The 22,236-nt window shown below is 40.4% G+C and overlaps 1 long non-coding RNA gene across 1 annotated transcript in view; it reads right to left on the bottom strand.

Annotated features, from left to right (window-relative positions):
• Positions 1-18,961, bottom strand: part of LOC142140540 (uncharacterized) — a 66,738-nt gene extending 47,777 nt beyond the window's left edge. Inside the window, exon 1 of the long non-coding RNA XR_012688538.1 lies at positions 18,913-18,961. This is a non-coding gene — a long non-coding RNA (uncharacterized LOC142140540). The remainder of the gene's footprint in view (positions 1-18,912) is intronic.
• Positions 18,962-22,236: the final 3,275 nt, after the last annotated feature.

The following is a 22,236-nucleotide window of genomic DNA, read 5'->3' as shown; positions in this document are numbered from 1 at the left end:
GCCCACTTGGTGTATACGTCAGATCGGACTAGAATGTTGGCTTTGTTACATTTATTCAATGTCTCTTGTGGAGTATCGCAAAGATACAATGGATTGCACTGAGCTCTTTCTGGGAATTGGCACAAGATTACCATGGAAATTTATTCTTCATTTAGCCATTTTACAATTTTTTCGTTTTTTTTTTTTTAAGGGGCTATATCCTGTCTTCATCTGTCCTAGTACTTGAAATTCTGGGGACTGTACAGTCTAATGTCATCGATATATTAGAGGCAGTACATCAGTAAAGTATCGTTTTAAATTATTAATGAGATTATGGGTTATGTGGGGCCCTTTTGAAGGTTAGAGGGCCCACCATGTGGCCCCTGAAGTCTATCACATTGCCAATCACTGTTGTAGTTGTAAATACTGATACGTGCCGTATTTTGCCTAAAATTACTTAGCGCATGCCCAGAACTGGACTATACCGGCAGCAACATTCAATTAATCTTCGGATGCAAAGGACCATTGTGACAGCCTACGACGTCATGGGTGGAACGGGGAGGGGACTGGGCGTATGCACGTAGTCAATGTACAGTAGGACGTGCCAAGCTGGCGCGCACACAGCAACATCCGATTCAAGCTTTGGGCATCTCAAAGGTACATATTTTTCAGTTTTATCACATGCACCATCTACAGGTCTGGTGTAAGTACCGAGTGATAGTGATGACGGCTGTGTATACAGCTAGAACATGTGTTTGCAATCAGCAGCATCTGTAAAAATGCATTTTATGTCCAGTAGAGATTGATCACATCTAGAACATACATAGGGCTAGATTTACTAAGCTGCGGGTTTGAAAAAGTGGGGATGTTGCCTATAGCAACCAATCAGATTCTAGCTTTCTTTTATTTAGTACCTTCTACAAAATGACAGCTAGAATCTGATTGGTTGCTATAGGCAACATCCCCACTTTTTCAAACCCGCAGCTTAGTAAATCTAGCCCATAGACTCAAATTCAGCAAGAGACATTTCTTCAGATCTGCTCCTAGCTGAATATAAACATGCGTATGGCTGATTTATGCGCGTTTAGAAAAAAAAAATGCAATTTGCGTTCGTTTGCATGTTTTAATGAATCAGGCCCGTTGTTTCTCACAGTATAATAACATGGCAGTATGTAGTGGGAGCTGTTAATAGTGTATTATAAATTGACAATCCATGTAGTCAGAAGATGTAAAGATTATTTGAGACATTGATGGTTCTGAAAATGCGCTAGGTGGATGCGTTAAAATGGTGCATCAAAGTCCTTCTTATTATTGTAGGACAACCACCTTCTTTTAAACTTTTATATTTTTCTTCTAAAATTACTTCTCTGTGTATTCTTATTTATGGCTTAAAAAAATCATGGGGGTTAGATGACTCACCCTATCATTGTCTTTAGTATACATGTGTCCCTTTTCTGTGTTTGAAAATTTTTATTACATTGACAGAAGTGAGCCTAGAGTTATAATTTCAGTCCTTGCATTAGTGCAAGAGAAACGTGTCACGTTATAGGTTTAGACGCACTCTCCGGAGAATTCAAATCCTCATGAAGTGGGGTCCTGGTTCTGTACCCTTCCGCAAAAGTAGGAAATTCCCCTCAAAATGCACCCGCTTATCTTGTTTAAATAATCCCGTCCTGTAAAACGAAATTTTGTTTTGCCACTTTTGTTAACTGTTATTAGTTACTATTAGGTTAATGCTGAACTTTTTCTAAACCAATTTTGTCTGGTTCCAGGAGAGAGTGATCTCTTACGGGTTTTATGGATAAAGAACATGTTATTCCTTAATATACCCAATATCTGGACTAGTAGCGATGCCAACATCCCATGCACAGTCTTTCACAGGTTTGTTACTTATTGAATTAAATATTGTCAGAATGCTCTTTACATCTTATGTAATTGATAATCAATCATGAAGAATACATTTTAAACTAAATAAAAAGCATTATAAATCCCTGTCTGAATTTACAGATTGGGACAACAAATTGAAAGCTAATATACTGATGTGTCCTCCTTTCAACATGACATAACTTCAAGAAAGTGGTGAGGAGTGAAAAACAAAACAGAAAAAGCATCTCACATTTATTTAGAATTCTTTGCCAGCATGCAGTACTCATTTAAAACAGCAGGTGGAGCTTACGTAAAACTGAATTGGCATCTGCATGGCAATCATCAGGCGTTCCATACCGCGTATGACAAATCCCGTATGTACCTCTCTAGGCACAGTATATGAACTACATACTGTTTAATAGTAAATAAATAATACAAACATAATAATAATTGTGTAACTCCCCCCCCCCTCTAATCTTAAATCAGCACCAGTGCTAGACAGGCTGGGCAGGTATGCGCTATAACAGGAAGCTGAATAACATAGGTGACCCTGCTATAGCAAAAACCAGTATCAGAATGATCAGTGCAGAGCTGCTGTCTCAATGGGGAGGGGAGCTGCAAAAAATGCATGCCCCCACGCTCCTGGAAACTATCAGTCTATCAGCAACAATCTTCATGGCCCCCATGGTGTGTGGTTAGCTGTTAAGATAACCCCAGTTACTCCCCCCTTTTTGAAGCCCACCTCCCCAATGAGGTAATAGCCTATCAGGTCCGGGGGTGGGGACACAACACGAGCTAAGACTGAGACAGTCAAAGAGCCAGACCATAGGTCAACAAAGCTAGCCACAAAGAAAAATGGATTCGGCTGCATGTATTAACCAGGTCGCGATCCACTGAACTAGTCCTCAGCATGATGGGAGGAGCACTACAGGTATGGAGCTTTGGAGGCAGGATACTCAGATAAGCCAAGATTACAAGGATGCAGGTAAACCAAACAGAATCAGGTATAGTCAGGAAAAGCCAAAGATCAATCAACCTGTCAGCAAAGTACCAAGTCAGGATCCAAGCATCACAAGGTCAGGAACAAGGCGGGTCAATAAACAGGAATCAAGCAGTAAACAGGATGAGAGGCTCAGAACAGCAACACTGATACTATGCAAGGAATGACAGGCAGAGCAGGTTTATATACTGTCTGGAAGTTCAATTCTCCTTCTCGGTGATGTCAGCAATCACCTGATTGTAACTCAATAAACCTGAATCAGATGTGATTGCCATGCTGTGCAGTGAGAGTTGAATATTGAGTTCTGTATCTAAATACAGGATTCCTGAAACAGACCTACAATGACCTGCCTAGGACAGTAGGGAGACAACACACTGGTGATGTTCCTAGAGCACTGCAAACCAGCTCAGGCTGCCTAGCGCTTTTGCTGGTTAAGGAATTTGGTAGGGGATACACTACTTTTAATTTATTTATTTTTATTACATTGGACACTGACAGTCCCCAGCTGAAAGCCTATGGGTCATTTCATGTAAAGCCACGTCCCACGCAATGGTGGTGTAGTAGGGACTTCATGAACCCAAGATTGCCAGCAAGTTACTGTATGAATCTACAGCGGAACAGAGAGGTTCTTTTAGAAATGTGAAGATAGTTAGAACTAGATCTCTAAAATTAAGAATTTAAATATCAAAGGAATCGTATTGATTGTACGGTACATCTGAATGTGTCTATGGAGAGTGACTTTGGCATATTTTCTGAAATCAGAACATTTTCTGAAGACGAGTGAATTTAGCTCTGCTGACGGCTCAGATGTGCCGTCTGATGTCTCAGATTCAGCCGATGGTCTCTTTTTTTCTGGGGATGTTGTTATAGACAGTCAGTAAACAAAGGGATTCAGCATTTGCTATATTACGGTTGATAGAAACAAACAGAAAAATAAACCAGAAGAGGTGATAGACAACACCAGAGACTTCGACCAGTATCCACAATGCAAATATACACCCAAGGACTTCTGTTGTTTTGTGACTCATCAAACTCCATAACACCATGCTTGCCGACTTTCTTCAGCTCCCTTCCGGAGCCAGCCAGTGGAGGGGGCGTGAAGGGGGTGGGACGGCCAAAATTGCGTCATTTTTGGCCCTGCCCCTGTGATGTAATGACGCAAATGCGTCATTTGACAGCGAGGGGCGGGGCCAAATGCCGCGATTCACCGGGAATCGCGGCATTTGGGATCGAATTTGGGAGATTGCCACACTCGCCCTGGAGTCCGGGAGATTCTCGCAAAATGCGGGAGTCTCCCGGACATTCCGGGAGAGTTGGCAAGTATGCATAACACTGAAAAATACTTTTTAAGTTCTGATGTTTCCGATCAGTTAATCTTTTCATTAAGATGAATTATTTCCAGGATCAACAAGTTCTAGATACTATTCAAAGCCCTTCATATAACAAATCTTGTTCACATCATTTTAAAGAATATTGCTCCATAATAAAACTTAACAGTTAGAGATTGAATCTAGTCTGGGCGTTAATTATCAAGTAAATGAACTTTGCAAATCAATGGTTTTATAAAGTAAATTCCTTCAACAAATCAGAGGTCACTCTACTTGTATCCGGTGGGTAAAAAATAGTTTAAATCGGTCTTAAAGAACTTAATGTGTGTTGTCATTTCTGGCTATTCTTCGTAAAATGTTGTTTTTTTCATTCTTGTTTTCATATTGTATCTTTCCTCAACTGTTTACGGGAAGTTCATTAATCAGGATTTCATCCTGAGGTCAACCTATTGTCTTAAAATAATTTGTGGATGGCCTGGTTATTATTTTCAGACCTTAGATAATAGGTTACCTGGTTTTATTAAATATACCAATTATGGCCATTGATCGATGGAGCAATTGAGATGGTGGGATGGTTTTGTACACGTCATATTAGATAGTAAGTCCCTCCATTCATCTATCCCTCATGAGTTAGCATCCGGATGCACATAGCACTTTTACTTCAGAATTTTATTTAGTACATGGACTGCAACACTTGAATGCTAATTCAATCAGAATTCATGCCTGCAATTACAAGCGGCTGCACGGGTCCCGATACCACAAAATCGTAGACTTCTGTGTGCACCCTATAGGGTTGAAGGGGAAATCCGTGATGTTGCGGCACCATAATGACACTTTACACGCGCAACCGCGTGTAATTGCGGGCGTGAATCCTGAATGAATATGTCCCCTAGTGTGTTATCTATTTTATTGTTCGCACGGATTGTATTATTCAGGATTTGGGCCAACTATGAAGTGCACGTGTGACAGACAGCTTGAGAATTTTGTCGATGCATCTGGTTTCGTCTACGCAGTCCAATTTGACTAAGCTTTTCTGTCTCAAAATGTCAATAGCACAAGTTGTTTTATTTTTCCAGGGAAGCCCATCTACCTAGAGGTGGGGATAATAGAGATAAACTTAATGTTTGTGAGCCATATTATTATTATTAATTTTTATTATTATTGTTTATTTGTTAGGCGCCACAAGGTATCCGCAGCGCCGTACATGGTACAAACAGTAGACTATACAGGGTAAAACAATACAGAACAATAAACACAAAGTACCAGAACTTCAGAAACTCCAGGCAGGCAAATACTGTAAAGACGGTGCGGAAGAACAGGTATGGAGACAGGAGGGGAGAGGTGCCCTGCTCATATGAGCTTACATCCTAAGGGATACATCCCATACAGTATTGGATTTGTTTTTAGTAAATTCATATGTCAAAAAAACTGAAGTTCCTGTGGGATTATGTTTAATTGCAAAGGTCATGCTTAAATCTGATACTTAATTTGGATTTTTTTCTGCAGATCCTCTTGTCATTGTTTTGCAGCACCAGTGAATGACAGGAGATATATCAGATTTTGAGGGTTTAAGTGTATCCATTGCTTCTTGACATCATCAATTAAGGACTCTGTGAAACGCGTAAGTATTTTTCCAGTACAACTGTGTTTTAATTACGCTTCAATAATATGTACATTTAGTCTATTTCCTGGTGGTTCCAGAATGCTGGTGCTTCACGTCTTTCTGCATGGAGTTTGCTGCTCCTTGTCCAAAACATTTTGAAATTCCTGACCATAGATCTCACATCTCTCATCTCTGCCAAACTCTCATGTAAGCCAAGACCTATGGCGAATTCCAAGGACAGCAGGTTGTACATTGTTTCACCATGTTGGCACATTTTGTTATGTACATTTTTCACAATAACAAAAGCTGTATTAAGGTTCAGTAAAATACAGATGAGGGACGGCTGAGGAGTCATGGAGCAGATTGGCGCTGGCAGGAGGAAAGGAAAGTGACAACAATATAGTTTAATCAAGGCTTATTCCATGCTGCCAAATACCACAGGCTGAGATAGTCAGATAAGGGTGAGGGTTTGGGTACTCTTTAACGGTGCGGATAATTCCAACACTGAGGAGTACTTCACTTGTATTCCGAATGTGGGAAAAAACGATTGTAATATAAGCAGACTTACCTCCAAACCAACACTGTAGATCTCCGATCGCAGCAGGATAGTGATTGAAAGTTATTTCGACTAGTCACGTGTCCGTCAGTAGACTTTCACGTCATCGCGGCCTGTATCACTTTTAATTTAAAGCGGCAATGTCAGGTTAAGTGTTTAAACACTTAGCCTGTGGGGTCCTGACACTAACGGACACCTGACTAGTCGGAAAAACTTTCAGTCACCATCCTGCTGCGATCGGAGATCTACAGCGTCGGTTTGGAGGTAAGTCTGCTTATATTACAATCAATTTTTCCCACATTCAAAAGTGAAGTGTTGTAGTCCTCGGTGTCGGAATGGTGATAATCATGAAAACGATTACCAGTGATACACATTTGTGTATCACTGGCTACACTAAGACGCATAGTGCTGACAACCTGTTTGAAAAACTAAGGGATGTCATTGCAACATGGCTTATCCCGCTTAGACTCTCCTGAGGCTATGTCATTTGTGATAACGCCATCAATATTGTGAGAGCATTACAGCGAGGAGAATTCCATCACCTTCCCTGTGTTGCTCACACAATCAACTTGGTGGTAACAAGCTTTTTAAAACAATGACAGTGACATGCAGGAGATGCTGTCTGTGTCCAGAAATAATTTGGGTAATTATCGGCATTCTGCAACAGCATCTAGGAAATTGCAGCTGCTGCAAGAACAATCAAATTTGAGGGGGAATGGACTTTAGTCCAGCGCAGTGGAGAATACTTTTCGTGTTGGGTAAAGTGCTGAAACCATTCTAAGTAGTCACCTGTGAAGTGAGTTCAGACACTGTTAGCTTGAGTCAAGTGATTCCCCTAATTAGAATTTTGGAAAAAGCTAGAGAAATTGAAGGAGGAGATGAAACTAAGCAATTCCGCTAACTATGAAGGACTTGTAGATCAAGTACTTTATTTGTCTCACCAGGATCTGAGAGTTGTCAACATCTTGAAATCAGATCACTACATTTTGGCAACTGTGCATGAAACTAGGTTTAAGAGCTATGTCTTCTCTTTCTTTCCAGCTGACCCAGATCTTAAGAGATGCAATGAGCTCCTGGTCAGCAAGCTGACAGCTCAAGTGGTACATGACAACGACTTATCCTCCCTCAGTTTCTTTGGCAACTGCTGATAGGAAGTAACTTAGCTTTCCCAAGACACCCAGTGGTGATGCAGATGAGTCAGCACAACATTTTGACATTTGGTCTGGTGTAAAAGAATTGCCCAAAAATCGTGACAGCTCTGTCGTAAAATGAACTACAAATTCCATGGGGAAGGCCCTTATGGGCAATTACATCAAAGTACAGAGACTTCTGTAATGGTGGATTAAAGCGGGGATTAATTAGTATTATGTGAGGATGATGACAGTGTAGATTGCAGGTGCTGTGATCTAGCTAGGAGAAGGGAGCTATCTGATACTGGTATGCTTGTTACTATTTTTGGTAGAATGGCATGTTGGCAATTTTATGTTTTTCTACAGTAAACTTTCACCTTTATTAGAGAGGTGTTTTTTTTAAAAAAAAAATGTACATTTTTTTTTACATTTTTGTTTCCCTGACTTAAAACCACTGTGCACTTGAACATAGGCTTTAGCACATGATGTAGAGGGATTAGTATAATCATGACAGAGACTGGAGAGTGACAAAAACAATGTTACTGAAGACTGGAGAGTGTCAAGAACAATGTGACTGGAGACTAGAGAGTGACAAGGACACTGCCACCCCTCCTATTTCTGGGTGAGCTATGGCACAGTAGAATATGACTGGAGACTTTAAAAAAAAACACTGCCTGCCCTATTATTTGAATTTCTGTTTCAGCACTAAACACTGCCACCCCTCCTATTTCTGGGTGAGCTATGGCACTGTACAATGTGACTGCAGATTTTAAAGAACATTGACAGCCCTATTATTTCTGTTTCAGCAATGACAATTAGCAATGGACCTATCCTGTTTCTGTGTAAGCTATAACTCAGTAGAATGTCACTGGAGACTTTTAAGAAAAACTGCCACCCCTCCTCTTTTCTGTTTTAGATATGACGCTGCCCAACTGCACTAGAGACTGCCAAGAACCGTTCAACCCCTTCTGTGTATCTCTGTTAAATGGCACTGGATAGCCTTGGAGGGCAGTGCATATTGAACCCAAAACTCGCGAGATCCGATGTAACAATGGTGACATTTTTACCTCGTTTTCACTTCCGAGGGCACATGAAAATATCGATCCGGCTCGGCTCGGTACTCGGATCGGCGAAATTCGGGTGGGCTCGGTTCTCGGAGAACTGAGCCTGAGCATCTCTAGTTTAAAGCTTGTTTATTTATTTATTTATTTTTTATGAGGCCACTTCTGGAGTGGAACGGTTTAGGGTCTAACTCCCCTTCTGTATACTTGTGTTTATTATTTTTTGGTACACGAAACTGTATTTTTTTTTATATACACTTATCTGTTTATACATAGATTTAGCACTGACACATTTTTTTATAGTTACATATAATAAACTTTATATTTATCTATTTTAAACAACATTTGACTCAGTGGGGATATGAAGAGGCAGCAAGTGGGATAACATGACATTGAACTAAATACAAAATATCAGAAAAATAGCCCTTTCTCATTATCCCTTTAAAATTGTCACAAAATGCTTTCCATCATTAGAGCAGCTGCATGCTAGGCTGTTAAATGTCTTCTCTGAAAACTTTACTTTAGGATAAGTGATGATTATTGCTAAACATGATCCCCTTGTCTGAGAATGGGTTATAATTCATGCTGACAAATGCTGCCACTCTGATGGCTTGCATAAAATGTTAAGGTGACGTCCTGCAGATTGATCAAAGTAGGTTTTCTCCCTGTTGAATTCCAATGGGCAGTGTGTAAATAGAGAACGCAGAAAGCTTCATACGCCGAAATCCCCCCACTAACTGCCTTTTAGCATGTAACAATAAAACTCTCCCGTTAACAAATGTTAAATATAACACAAGTAAAATAATGACTTAGTTTTAAATTAAGGCACAGTCTTCAATCCCTGACAGCTTTTCCCCAAGGAATACACTTCTAGAGATAATGAGATTTGAAATATCTAGATTAACCATGTCTAAACTTGGTGATCTAGAGTCAAATAATTACATAGACCGCGCTCATTATCTGTCTTGATTGCCTTGGTGTCATGTCCTTTTAATTAAATATTTGGATAATAAAATTGTCCCTTAACTATTAAACTATTATTGGTGTTAGAAGTGAGAATATAGCTTGCACGCATCACAGAAACACTGGGAGCCTATCCCAGAAAGTTTTCGAACTGTCAAACTTTCTGAATTTGAGGATGAAGTTTATGAAAGATGATGAGGTTGCTGGAACTTGTAAGACATGTACTGTGTCCTCTATGCCTGGTGGCCTTCTGAGGTTCAGCAATGTTGTGGCAGCAGTTTTTCTATTCTACAACTTATGAAATAATGAACTGTATCAGGGACGACTGTATTTTTTTTGCATGAGTAGCTACACTATGATATATCTAATACCCACACTCTCCTCTTCAGAACTTATTTTCAGGGAACTACATAAAACCCCCCTTATATGAACCGTACCTTGACAAAGCATCATGACCAGATTTCAGCTTGCCTAGGTCACCTTAAATGACAGTGGGTGAATAAATCCGGCAAAGATATAGGTTCATCATGGTTTGGAAGATCCGGACACTACATGCCTGTTTGTGAACTCATAAGTTCAGCCTAAAGGGTTGTCTTAATAGTACTCATATTGCGTACGTTTGGTGAGATAGGCTTAAAGCGCATCCTAGGTTACTCGCATCTGATACAGGAGAGCAAAACGCGTGGGGTCACAATGCATTTACTGGTACCAGCACTAGGCTGGTGCTACTAGTTTCACCCTCTTTTTTCCCCCTAGGGCACTAGGGCTGGTTAAGATGCTTGGATGGGACACGCTGGATTTTTTTATTTATTTCATTATTTTTTAATACACCATGGTCCATGCCAATAGTCATCATCATCAGCACAGATCTCGCTCCAGGGTAGAAGCAGCCCCAGCTGATAAGGCTCCTAGATGCATGTCTGCAAATATTTCACCCTCAGAATAGCACTTAAAAGCTTTAACTTGCCCTTTCTTTGCTATCACTACCTTCTCGGTTCCACCTCTCTAAACATGGAGAGGAACAAGGGGGAGAGCAGACTGAGACTTATCTTTGGCTTCTGTGCAGGCAGAGTTTCAAAAAGTGCTTTTTGCATTTACAAGTCGATCTTATGTCATAAGGCCCTGAGATGAGACATTACTACATAACTACTTCTTGCAATCAATGATCTCAATACGGGTCTGAATTAGCAAGAGAGAGGCAAGAAGTCACACAAGCAAGGCCTGAACACTACATTTCCGCTGCCCACCACTTCCAAATTTTAATATGGGGCCAGTCGATACGGTAGTTTCGCCCCCGCTTGTCAGTTCTTTCTCCCACAGCCATTTTTTTTTAAAAAAAATGAACAACTTTATTTATTGAAAGTTCAGCCTACAACAGCAGATAATGACATTGTAGTAGATAATAAGCAAATGAACATTCAGAAAAACAGGGATATATAGATCACAATCGGTGAAAAGACAGAGTGCAGGTGCACAGAAATATCATCGAACAATCATTTGGGAGGGTAGAAACAATAACCGCTGAACCATTTTTTCAGGCAGAATAGAAGAACAAAGAAGAGAAAAATGAAAAATATGTGTAAGTAGGGTAGCTATGTGGCTTGCCCCAATAAAGAGGGGAACGAGTGAAGATGGAGAAGAAGAGAATTGAGAGGTGGGAAAAGCAAGAGGGGGGATGGGGGGGTAGGGACCAGGTGGAACAGGACCAAAAGATTAAGAAATAAATAAATAATCTATATTAAGAAGGGCATTTGGATATGGAAATAGGAAGCCCATGGTGCCAAGACTTTGTTAAATGATTTAGGATTTAGACATGTTGGGAAGAATTCTGGTTATGTATTCCATTTTATACATATATCAGATTCTGCCAATGACCGTCTGCAACATTGGGGCATGGGGTTTTTCCCAGTCTGTGGCTATTTGGCACAAGGCAGTTGAGACTCTATGTCTAAACATTTTAACCTGTCGTGCAGTAACAGACAGAAACCCAAGTGGCTCGAGGAAGAACCTGGAGAAGTTTCGAAGCTCTAGCCGAACTGCGTTAATTTGGGGCATTGTCACCATGTATGAAGGAAGGAGTCATCTGCTGAGCAACCTTTCCAGCATCTGCTGGATGAATCAGGGAATATTTTGTTCAATTTAGTTGGAACTAGCTACCATCGATATAAAGGTTTATACATGTTCTCCATTATTTTGATGCAGATAGAGCTAGAGGAAGTGTTAGCTCTTATTTCCTCCCAGTCTTCGCCATCCAGAGTTTCCCCCAGATCCTCCTTTCACGCCCTGCTTAGGGGAATCCTTCACATCCACATCTGGGATTTTAAGTAGGGATGAGCGCACTCGGATTTATGAAATCCGAGCCCACCCGAACGTTGCGGATCCGAGTCGGATCCGAGACAGATCCGGGTCTTGGCGCCAAATTCAAATGTGAAACTGAGGCTCTGACTCATAATCCCGTTGTCGGATCTCGCGATACTCGGATCCTATAAATTCCCCGCTAGTCGCCGCCATCTTCACTCGGGCATTGATCAGGGTAGAGGGAGGGTGTGTTAGGTGGTCCTCTGTCCTGGTAGATCTCGTGCTGTGCTGTTTAGTTCTGTGCTGTGCTGTTTAGTTCTGTGCTGTGCTGTGCTGTGCTGTGCTGTGCTGTGCTGTGCTGTGTTCTGCAGTATCAGTCCAGTGGTGCTGTGTGCTGTGCTCTGTCCTTCTGAGGTCAGTGGTGCTGCTGGGTCCTGTGCTGTGTCCTGTTCAGTCCAGTGGTGCTGTGTCCTGTGCTCTGTGCTTCTAAGGGCATAGTTATTTCCCCAATATTCCCCTGTGTTTAAAAAAATAAAAAAAAGTTTTTTAAAAAAATACCAAAAACTACTTTAATTTTTTTTAATTACCACAAAATTTGCACAACCAATCCTGCAGTATAAGCCCATTGGTACTGCAATATTACCAAGTTCACACATTCAGCAGTAAAAGTCCAGTGGTACTGCAATATTACAAAGTTTACACATTCTGCAGTATCAGTCCAGTGGTGCTGTGTCCTGTGCTCTGTCCTGCTGAGTTCCGTAGTGCTGCTGGGTCCTGTGCCGTGTCCTGTTCAGTCCAGTGGTGCTGTGTCCTGTGCTCTGTGCTTCTAAGGGCATAGTTATTTCCCCATTATTCCCAAGTTTTTAAAAAATAAAAAAAAAGTAAAAAAAAAATAAAAAATTTAAAATAAAAAAAAAATATATAATAATTATAACCAAATTTGCAAAACCAATCCAGCAGTATAAGTCCATTGGTACTGCAATATTACAAAGTTCACACATTCTGCAGTATCAGTCCAGTGGTGCTGTGTCCTGTGCTCTGTCCTGCTGAGGTCCGTAGTGCTGCTGGGTCCTGTGCCGTGTCCTGTTCAGTCCAGTGGTGCTGTGTCCTGTGCTCTGTGCTTCTAAGGGCATAGTTATTTCCCCATTATTCTCAAGTTTTTAAAAAATAAAAAAAAGTAAAAAAAAATTAAAAATTAAAAAAAAAAAAATATATATAATAATTATAACCAAATTTGCAAAACCAATCCAGCAGTATAAGTCCATTGGTACTGCAATATTACAAAGTTCACACATTCTGCAGTATCAGTCCAGTGGTGCTGTGTCCTGTGCTCTGTCCTGCTGAGTTCCGTAGTGCTGCTGGGTCCTGTGCCGTGTCCTGTTCAGTCCAGTGGTGCTGTGTCCTGTGCTCTGTGCTTCTAAGGGCATAGTTATTTCCCCACTATTCCCAAGTTTTTTAAAAATAAAAAAAAAGTAAAAAAAAAAAAAAAATTAAAAAAAAAAAAAATATATAATAATTATAACCAAATTTGCAAAACCAATACAGCAGTATAAGTCCATTGGTACTGCAATATTACCAAGTTCACACATTCTGCAGTATCTTGTGCTACATATAATGGAGAGCAAAAATTTGGAGGATAAAGTAGGGAAAGATCAAGACCCACTTCCTCCTAATGCTGAAGCTGCTGCCACTAGTCATGACATAGACGATGAAATGCCATCAACGTCGTCTTCCAAGCCCGATGCCCAATCTCCTAGTACAGGGCATGTAAAATCCAAAAAGCCCAAGTTCTCAAAAAACAGCAAAAAAAGAAACTTTAAATCATCTGAGGAGAAACGTAAAGTTGGCAATATGCCAATTACGACAAGTAGTGGCAAGGAACGGCTTAGGCCCTGTCCCGTGTTCATGACTAGTGGTCCAGCTTCACCCAAGGATCTAAGCCCTCCTCCCCCCCCCTACAAAAAATTTAAGAGAGTTATGCTGTCAGCAACAACAACAAAACAGCAAAGAACTCTGCCTTCTAAACAGATGACATCACAAATCCCCAAGGCGAGTCCAAGGGTGTTGTTGGTTGTGAACCCTGACCTTCCCATCACTGTACGGGAAGAGGTGACTCCATCCAGCATTTGCAGCACGCCCTCTGCATATGCTGGAAGGATCACCCACAGTCCAGTTACACATTTGGCTAATGAAGGTGTGAATGTTGTACACTGGGAGGAGGATATTGATGTAGCTGGCGCTGAGGAGGATGTTGATGATTATGATGCAGACAGATACCAAATTGCATTTCTCAATTTCTATTTATATTCTAGATTATATAACGGCTGAAAAGTTTTCTGTTTTACTCCTAGTGGAGAGGGGATCTGATGCAGACAGATACCAAACTGCCTTTGTCCATTTCTTTGTATATTTGAATTGCTAGTTCTACAGTCTATGCAGGCTGCTTTATTTATATTCAACTACAAGTGTAGGGCGGGGGGGGGGGCATAGATAGCCACCAAAGTAACGTGGTCCATTTAATTTCACTTTCTAGCTCCACAGTCTGTGCAGCCTGCTTTTTTTTATCTTCAAAGTATTTATATTTACAAGCCTTGCAATCTAAATTAACTAGAGGTAGTGACGTGGTAGAACTCCAAAAGGCAGTTTGGAAGCCCCTGTACAAACTGGCTCTATTTTTTAACTGAGTTGTCCCCCCTCCAGTGTGTACTCGGAAAGAGTTTTTAGTGCAGCGGGGAACCTGGTCAGTAAGCGGCGAAGGAGGTTGCTTCCTCACAACGTTGAAAAAATGATGTTTATAAAAATGAATAATCAATTCCTCAATGAAGTACAGCACTGCCCTCCAGACAGTACAGAGGGACTGTGGTTGTGGAGTCCAGCGGGGACGAATTGATAATGTGTGAGGAGGAGGAAGTACACACTGTAGGGGGAGAGGAATCAGAGGTTGAGGATAAGGACGACATCTTTCCTCAGTAGAGCCTGTTTAGATTGTACAGGGAGAGATGAATTGTTTTATTGGTGTGGGGGCCCAAACAAACCAATCATTTCAGCCACAGTTGTTTGGTAGGCCCTGTCGCTGAAATGATTGGTTTGTTAAAGTGTGCATGTCCTATTTCAACAACATAAGGGTGGGTGGGAGGGCCCAAGGACAATTCCATCTTGCAACCTTGTTTTTGGCATTATGTGACCATTCAACAGTCGTTTGCCATGTTCAAAAAGTAAAAGAAAATGCCAACAAATTCAATAAATTAAATCAAAAGTTAAATGCCCTGTCATTATTTAAAACAAGAGGTTTTGACGTGCTAGAATTAGTGTAGTGTTAAGATGTTATAAACACTACACTTGGAAATTGGAGGAGGTAATGTGGCCCCGGTATCAAATTGGGTACCGGGGCCACCCCACTACGCAGTCCAGATACTTGTTTGGTGGAATTCAGACCAGTTGAGGGTGTATTTATTTTATTGTGGCCCCGGTATCAAATTGGGTACCGGGGCCACCACACTACGCAGTCCAGATACTTGTTTGGTGGAATTCTGACACGTGGAGGGTGTATTTATTTTATTGTGGCCCCGGTATCAAATTGGGTACCGGGGCCACCCCACTACGCAGTCCAGATACTTGTTTGGTGGAATTCTGACACGTGGAGGGTTTTTTAATTATATTGTGGCCTCGGTACCAAATTGTGTACCGGGGCCACCACACTACGCAGTCAAGATAGATAGATGCGTATCATAGATAAAGTACATTCAGTGGTGTGGGGCAAATTGAAAAATATTCAAAATGCACTGACATTATCAAAAACAAGAGGTTGTCACACGCTAAAACTCCAACATGTATATGATGGAGAGGATGGAGGAGCAGCCGTATGTGTAGTGTAATGCAGACCTGTTGAAGGTTTTTTATATATTTTATTGTGGTGCCCAGTGCCCACTCCTCTAGGCAGTCCAGGTACATTTATTGGTGCGATTCATAAAAGTTCAGGGTTTTTAATATATTGTGGTGACCCACTCCTCTACGCAGTCCAGGTACATTTATTGGTGCGAATCAAACAAGTTGATGGTTTTCTTATTATATATATTGTGGTGACCCACTCCTCTACGCAGTCCAGGTACATTTATTGGTGCGATTCATAAAAGTTCAGGGTTTTTAATATATTGTGGTGACCCACTCCTCTACGCAGTCCAGGTACATTTATTGGTGCGAAGCATAAAAGTTCAGGGTTTTTAATATATATTGTGGTGACCCACTCCTCTACGCAGTCCAGGTACATTTATTGGTGCGATTCATAAAAGTTCAGGGTTTTTAATATATTGTGGTGACCCACTCCTCTACGCAGTCCAGGTACATTTATTGGTGCGAATCAAACAAGTTGATGGTTTTCTTATTATATATATTGTGGTGACCCACTCCTCTACGCAGTCCAGGTACATTTATTGGTGCGATTCATAAAAGTTCAGGGTTTTTAATATATTGTGGTGACCCACTCCTCTACGCAGTCCAGGTACATTTATTGGTGCGAATCATAAAAGTTCAGGGTTTTTAATATATATTGTGGTGACCCACTCCTCTACGCAGTCCAGGTACATTTATTGGTGCGAATCATAAAAGTTCAGGGTTTTTAATATATATTGTGGTGACCCACTCCTCTAGGCAGTCCAGGTACATTTATTGGTGCGAATCATAAAAGTTCAGGGTTTTTAATATATATTGTGGTGACCCACTCCTCTACGCAGTCCAGGTACATTTATTGGTGCGATTCATAAAAGTTCAGGGTTTTTAATATATTGTGGTGACCCACTCCTCTACGCAGTCCAGGTACATTTATTGGTGCGAATCAAACAAGTTGATGGTTTTCTTATTATATATATTGTGGTGACCCACTCCTCTACGCAGTCCAGGTACATTTATTGGTGCGAATCATAAAAGTTCAGGGTTTTTAATATATATTGTGGTGACCCACTCCTCTACGCAGTCCAGGTACATTTATTGGTGCGATTCATAAAAGTTCAGGGTTTTTAATATATATTGTGGTGACCCACTCCTCTACGCAGTCCAGGTACATTTATTGGTGCGAATCATAAAAGTTCAGGGTTTTTAATATATATTGTGGTGACCCACTCCTCTACGCAGTCCAGAAAGATACCTTGTTGCAACGTTTTGGACTAATAACTATATTGTGAGGTGTTCAGAATACACTGTAAATTAGTGGAAATGCTTGTTATTGAATGTTATTGAGGTTAATAATAGCCTAGGAGTGAAAATAAGCCCAAAAACTTGATTTTTAAACTTTTTAAGTTTTTTTTAAAAAAAAATCCGAATCCAAAACCTTAAATCCGAACCGAGACCTTTCGTCAAGTGTTTTGCGAGACAAATCCGAACCCCAAAAATAACGAAAATCCGGATCCAAAACACAAAACACGAGACCTCAAAAGTCGCCGGTGCACATCCCTAATTTTAAGTTCCCAAAACAGAGGGGATATGAGACCTTTAGTTGAGGATTGCCTCACGGAAAGTGAATCAAAAAAGGTCTATGGCCTGGTCCTTAGGCTAGGTTTGTTGGTGGAATGCCAATTGCTTAGCTGTAAGTATTGAAAGAAGTATTTTTCAGGTATATTATATTTAGTTTTTACGTCAAGAAAGGAAGGGAAGCAGAGATCCTTAGAAATGTCATTTAGTTGTCGAATACCATTCCTCTTCCATGGATCAAATGAGTTGATAATACAACCAGGTGGAAATTTTGGGTTATCAAAAAGCAGAATGATTGGGCTGAGATTTGGAGCTATATTAAATGTTGTGTAAGATCGGTCCCAGAGGGTCAATGTATGAGCAACGACTGGGTGACGTGAAGTCGACATTGGGTGGCTAAGTGAGCGAAAAGAGAGAGGAGACTAAGGAAATGGTCAAGCTTTCTGCCTCAATCGAGGTCCAGGGAGCATTCCATAATACACATTGGACAAATTGTTCTGCTAGATAGTAGTGCTTGTAATTGGGCAGTCCCAGGCCTCCGCCTCACACCACCCTCTGCAGGACGCAAAGTTTAACTCTGGGGTGTTTCTTGCCCCATATAAATTGTGATGCATGGTGTTGTTAAAATACATAGGGGTTATTCGAGCAGGCAGAGCTTGAAAAAGGTAAAGTAATCTGAGCAATATGTTCATGTTAATTGCATTTATACGCCAGATCCAAGAGATGAGGCATTGGTTTCAATTTTCCAGGATTTTACCTGTGATTGCAAATTAGAATAATTAGCTTGGAAGAGCTGGCTATATTGCTTGGTAATGTGGATGCCTAAGTATTAATTTTCTTTTGGTGCCATTTGAAAGGGAATTGTTGGGTGAGATTTGTTCTAATGGAGTCTTTCTTTTGGTGGTTAATTTTGTACCCCCATAGACGGTGACTGTCAAGGTCTGTAAGGAGTGGAGGCAAGGAAATGGTCAGGTCCGATAGTGTAAGTAGTATGTCGTTCGCAAACATGGAAATATTATGGTACGCTTTCTCCACCTTGACTCCGAGGATAGCTCTATTGGAACATAATTTTGTGGCTATGGGCTCGATTAATAACGCAAATAATAAAGGTAAAAGGGGGCAGTCTATTCGGTTTAGGCATGACAACGATAGGGACCAAGGTCATCGTTGCATCAAAATAGGCTCCAGTCAAGATTTTTTTTAAAAAGTCCATCATTGGCCGGATGAGTACACTAGCTAGTTTTTTGTAATATTGAGGGGTGAGGCCATCAGGGCCGGGGCTGGCTTTTTTGCTGCATTTTTTGATATGTTTTTATAGGGGCTTACCATTATCTCTTTCTAAAGCTTGATTACTGGGATTGACAGCTAGAGATTTGCAAAAATGATAGAGTATGTCTCAGAAATAATATTGAGTATGAGTGGATAGTATTTAAATTTACTATGGTCCAATAGAAGTCAGTGAAGAACCCCTTTAAATTGCATTTATCGAGTGTTAATGATAATTTTGTCACATAGGGACATATTTATCATTAAATCCCCAATTCCAATAATAACTAGGAAGATTTACTTATCAACGCAATTTATCAAAAATATATCACTGGGGCAGCTAACCAATACTCAATTGCCCCAGAGAAACTGTTCCCAGTGGGGTAAGAGTAAACTTACCGCTTCCTCAGGCTAGTTTTTGCAGATGTGCGCATGCTTGAGCCCAGTTCGTGCTTTAAGTTCCATCTGTAAAAAATATAAGTAATGAGTTTAAATTTTTTTTTTTTTAAAAACAAAAAAAAAATGCTTTTTTTCAGTGATGCGTTAAATTAATGCTTTTGCTCGTTTCTTGTATTCCGGCGATGGCTATTACAGAAGAGATAGCATGGCAAATCCAGTACAGGCGCAATATTTGCTAAATAGCTTCATCAGTGAACGCTGGAGAATCTTACTGATGGTAGGGTCATCATGATGCCATTACAAGCCCTATCTCTTGTGAAACATCTGTTTTCACCGAAAATAGTGCTCTTTGCCATTAGATAAATAGACGCCATGATGTCACAGATGTTCCACCTACTTTAGCTTGTATGCCCTGAGAATGATGTAACACAACAGCAGTGATGGGTAACAGGCGCTCTCAGTCCCTTCACTTACGGCCCCCAACACCCTCCTGCTTTACTGTTAAATTTGGTTGTTATCGCTTGTAACACTTGTTTGAAATGTCTGCTGGTATGTTATTACAGATAGGTGTCTATTAATGAAATGTAAGGCCTGAGCCATTAAGGAGAGCAAATCATAAAAAAGGAGTAACTTTGCATCTGGGCCAAACCATGTTATATTGGAGGGGGAGGTAAATTTCAAATGTGGGGACAGGTTTATATTTGGGGTAGGGTATGTCCTAGGTCATCTTTGAATTTCATTGTACAAATAAGCTATCAAGTATTTGTGTGCTAGCTGAAAAAACAGCCAGTATATAACTTATGTGCCAAATAATAAATTAATTTGCACCCCTTGAATTGTAACATGGTTTGCTCCGGGGGAACATTTACTCCTTTTTTTGCCTTACTTTCCTTAATGACTCAGGCTCATAATGTGTTAATTTATTACTAAGATTAAGGGTAATGTGCGGCCCTTTGAAAGGTTTAATGGCCGTCCATGTGGCCCCTGAAGTGTTTCAGGTTGTACTAAAAAATAGGCTGAATAAAAGATGTGAGTTTCACAATAGGTCTCATTTAATCCTCTCTGTCCTTTACATCCTATGTGACCAGAGTTTGACTTCTCTAAAGCCGGGACATATTAATGTTTTGCTCTGTTAGTCTGGAGATTAGAAGAATTAAGACGTATGTGATGTGACAGTAATTGTGTCTCTGTTTATGATGTTCAATAGACCATAAAGTTCTCAAATCAATTAATAAACCAAAACAAAATAAAAAGAGTCTGCAACAGAGACAGTGGTAGTTTGGGAGGCTTTTTTAGATCTGTAGTATACAAGCTAAGCCATTTGTTTGGATAGGGCTGTGTTGAGAGCTGGGTGCCGGGTATATTCAAAATTTAAGAATATCTGGTACCCCCACTCTCCCAATACTGTGTTACATGTCATTGAAATGTATGTAATTTAGAATTGTGGTGTTCTGATATTCTTAAATTTCCCCAGGAGGGTTCTGTAGGTGCTGTTCGGTTCTATAACATATGCTCTAAAAGTGCTATTTTCACCTGGGCCTATTAGGGCACCCAGTCACCCAAAGGTACTGAGAGAAGTTACGCCAACCATTAAGACTTCCTCCGCTAGTGGTTTGCCATGTTGAATAGGAAGTGTCGATCAGCTAAAGAACCACTTTGCCCGAAAGAAGCACTCACAGGTTGAATTAGGGATAGTTCTTGGGCTTATGTGAGATAGCTTTAATGACTCAACAAATGTGTGCCCATTGTTCTACTTCAGCTTTAGCCAGATTTCCTGGAGACTCTCGAAAAAGGTGCATGCTGCAATCCGAGGACTTGGCGAGACACAGTGGCCTCCTTCCATGATCCAGGTCCACAATCTAGTGGGGATTTGTTATCTGGATTCACTAAGGCCAATCCAACATGGGAACAGAAGCAGATTTAACAAAGAGAGCACAGCCATCCTGTGATGGTTCAACCTTCTACTTTGGGCATTCTGACTAGATGTTATGGCTTCTGTTGTACTAGTCCAGAATTGTGAAGAGATTTGGATATGTTAAGACTCAGAGGGCTTTTCTATTTTGTGGACCTGCGAAAAACAGAAGAACATTGGGCTTGGTCCCTGCCTTGCAGCAGAGGAGTGAACTGTGTGGCTCGGTGGCAGAGGAATAATGACTACAGTCCCTTAAGGGTAGGGTAGTCTAGTAGATACTATGTGCAGTGAACCCACTGGCTGTTATTATCTGTACCATTTCCCTCTCTGATTGTGTGAATACAGATATCTATTTTTGATATAAAATAAAAGTACACTTGTATCTCTCCATTTGTTTTTACCTAAGTAATTCCGAACTCACAAAGGTACCGGTTATCTGCTACTGATTGGCTGATTACATTTTGACCCCTCCTACTGATAGTACTTCATTCATTAGTGCGTTCTGCTATATTATATGAAGTCTATCATAATTTTTTATTTGATACCACCACTAGGACTGTGGCAGGAAAAAGATTGGCTGTAGACTCTTAAAGAGGAATACAGCAGATGTTTGTATTTAATTGAATTTCATTTGTCCTTTTAATGTTTATTTTGTGGCTGTATTTAAGTATATTTTACATAGTAAATGTAACTTTTTTTATATATTAATAACACTGTCCAGACACTATTCTCTCTTATGTATATGACACTTGATTACAGTATTATATGGGGTACAATTATGGTACTGAGAAAGTTTCATTTATTACTTACACTATAAAGCCACAGGCCTGATTGATCAAGGCACTTATTCTAAGAGCTTAGTATTATACGCACGCTTTAGGCTTTGCATTCGCCCAAATTCAGCAAGACACAGATCTCAAGATACGAGCGCTGTTGAATACGGGTGTAGGTCTGCTGAGCTCTGCTACACAAGATGCTGCAGGATACGTCCAATACCTACAAGGATTATAAATTCGCAAAAGAACGCACAGGAAAATGAAATCTTGAATTAATGTCACGCCCCCTCCCCACCCAGTTCACTTCCTAAAACTGCAGGCTGTAGTACGTGTCCTGTGCATTCAATGGTGCACGAACAGTAAAATTAACGTCATGTGTTTTTTGTTTTTTCGGGCATATGCACAACCATAGTCGATAAGGAGCGGATCTGAAGATACATCTGGTGATAAATACGGGTCTAGAGCCGCTCTACACTAACAGACACTGCAGGATACAATCAATACATATGTGGAATATCAAGTCACAAGAGAACGCACAGAAAAAAATAAAAAGTAGTCAATTAATGTCACCTTTCAGTAAACATTAATGACAAAACATTATAAAATAAAAAATAAACTTTTATTTCGATGAAATAC

Source organism: Mixophyes fleayi, chromosome 2, assembly GCF_038048845.1.
Source record: "Mixophyes fleayi isolate aMixFle1 chromosome 2, aMixFle1.hap1, whole genome shotgun sequence".
In the NCBI taxonomy this organism is placed as follows: Eukaryota; Metazoa; Chordata; class Amphibia; order Anura; family Limnodynastidae; genus Mixophyes; species Mixophyes fleayi.
This window is presented reverse-complemented; position numbering and strand designations above follow the sequence as displayed.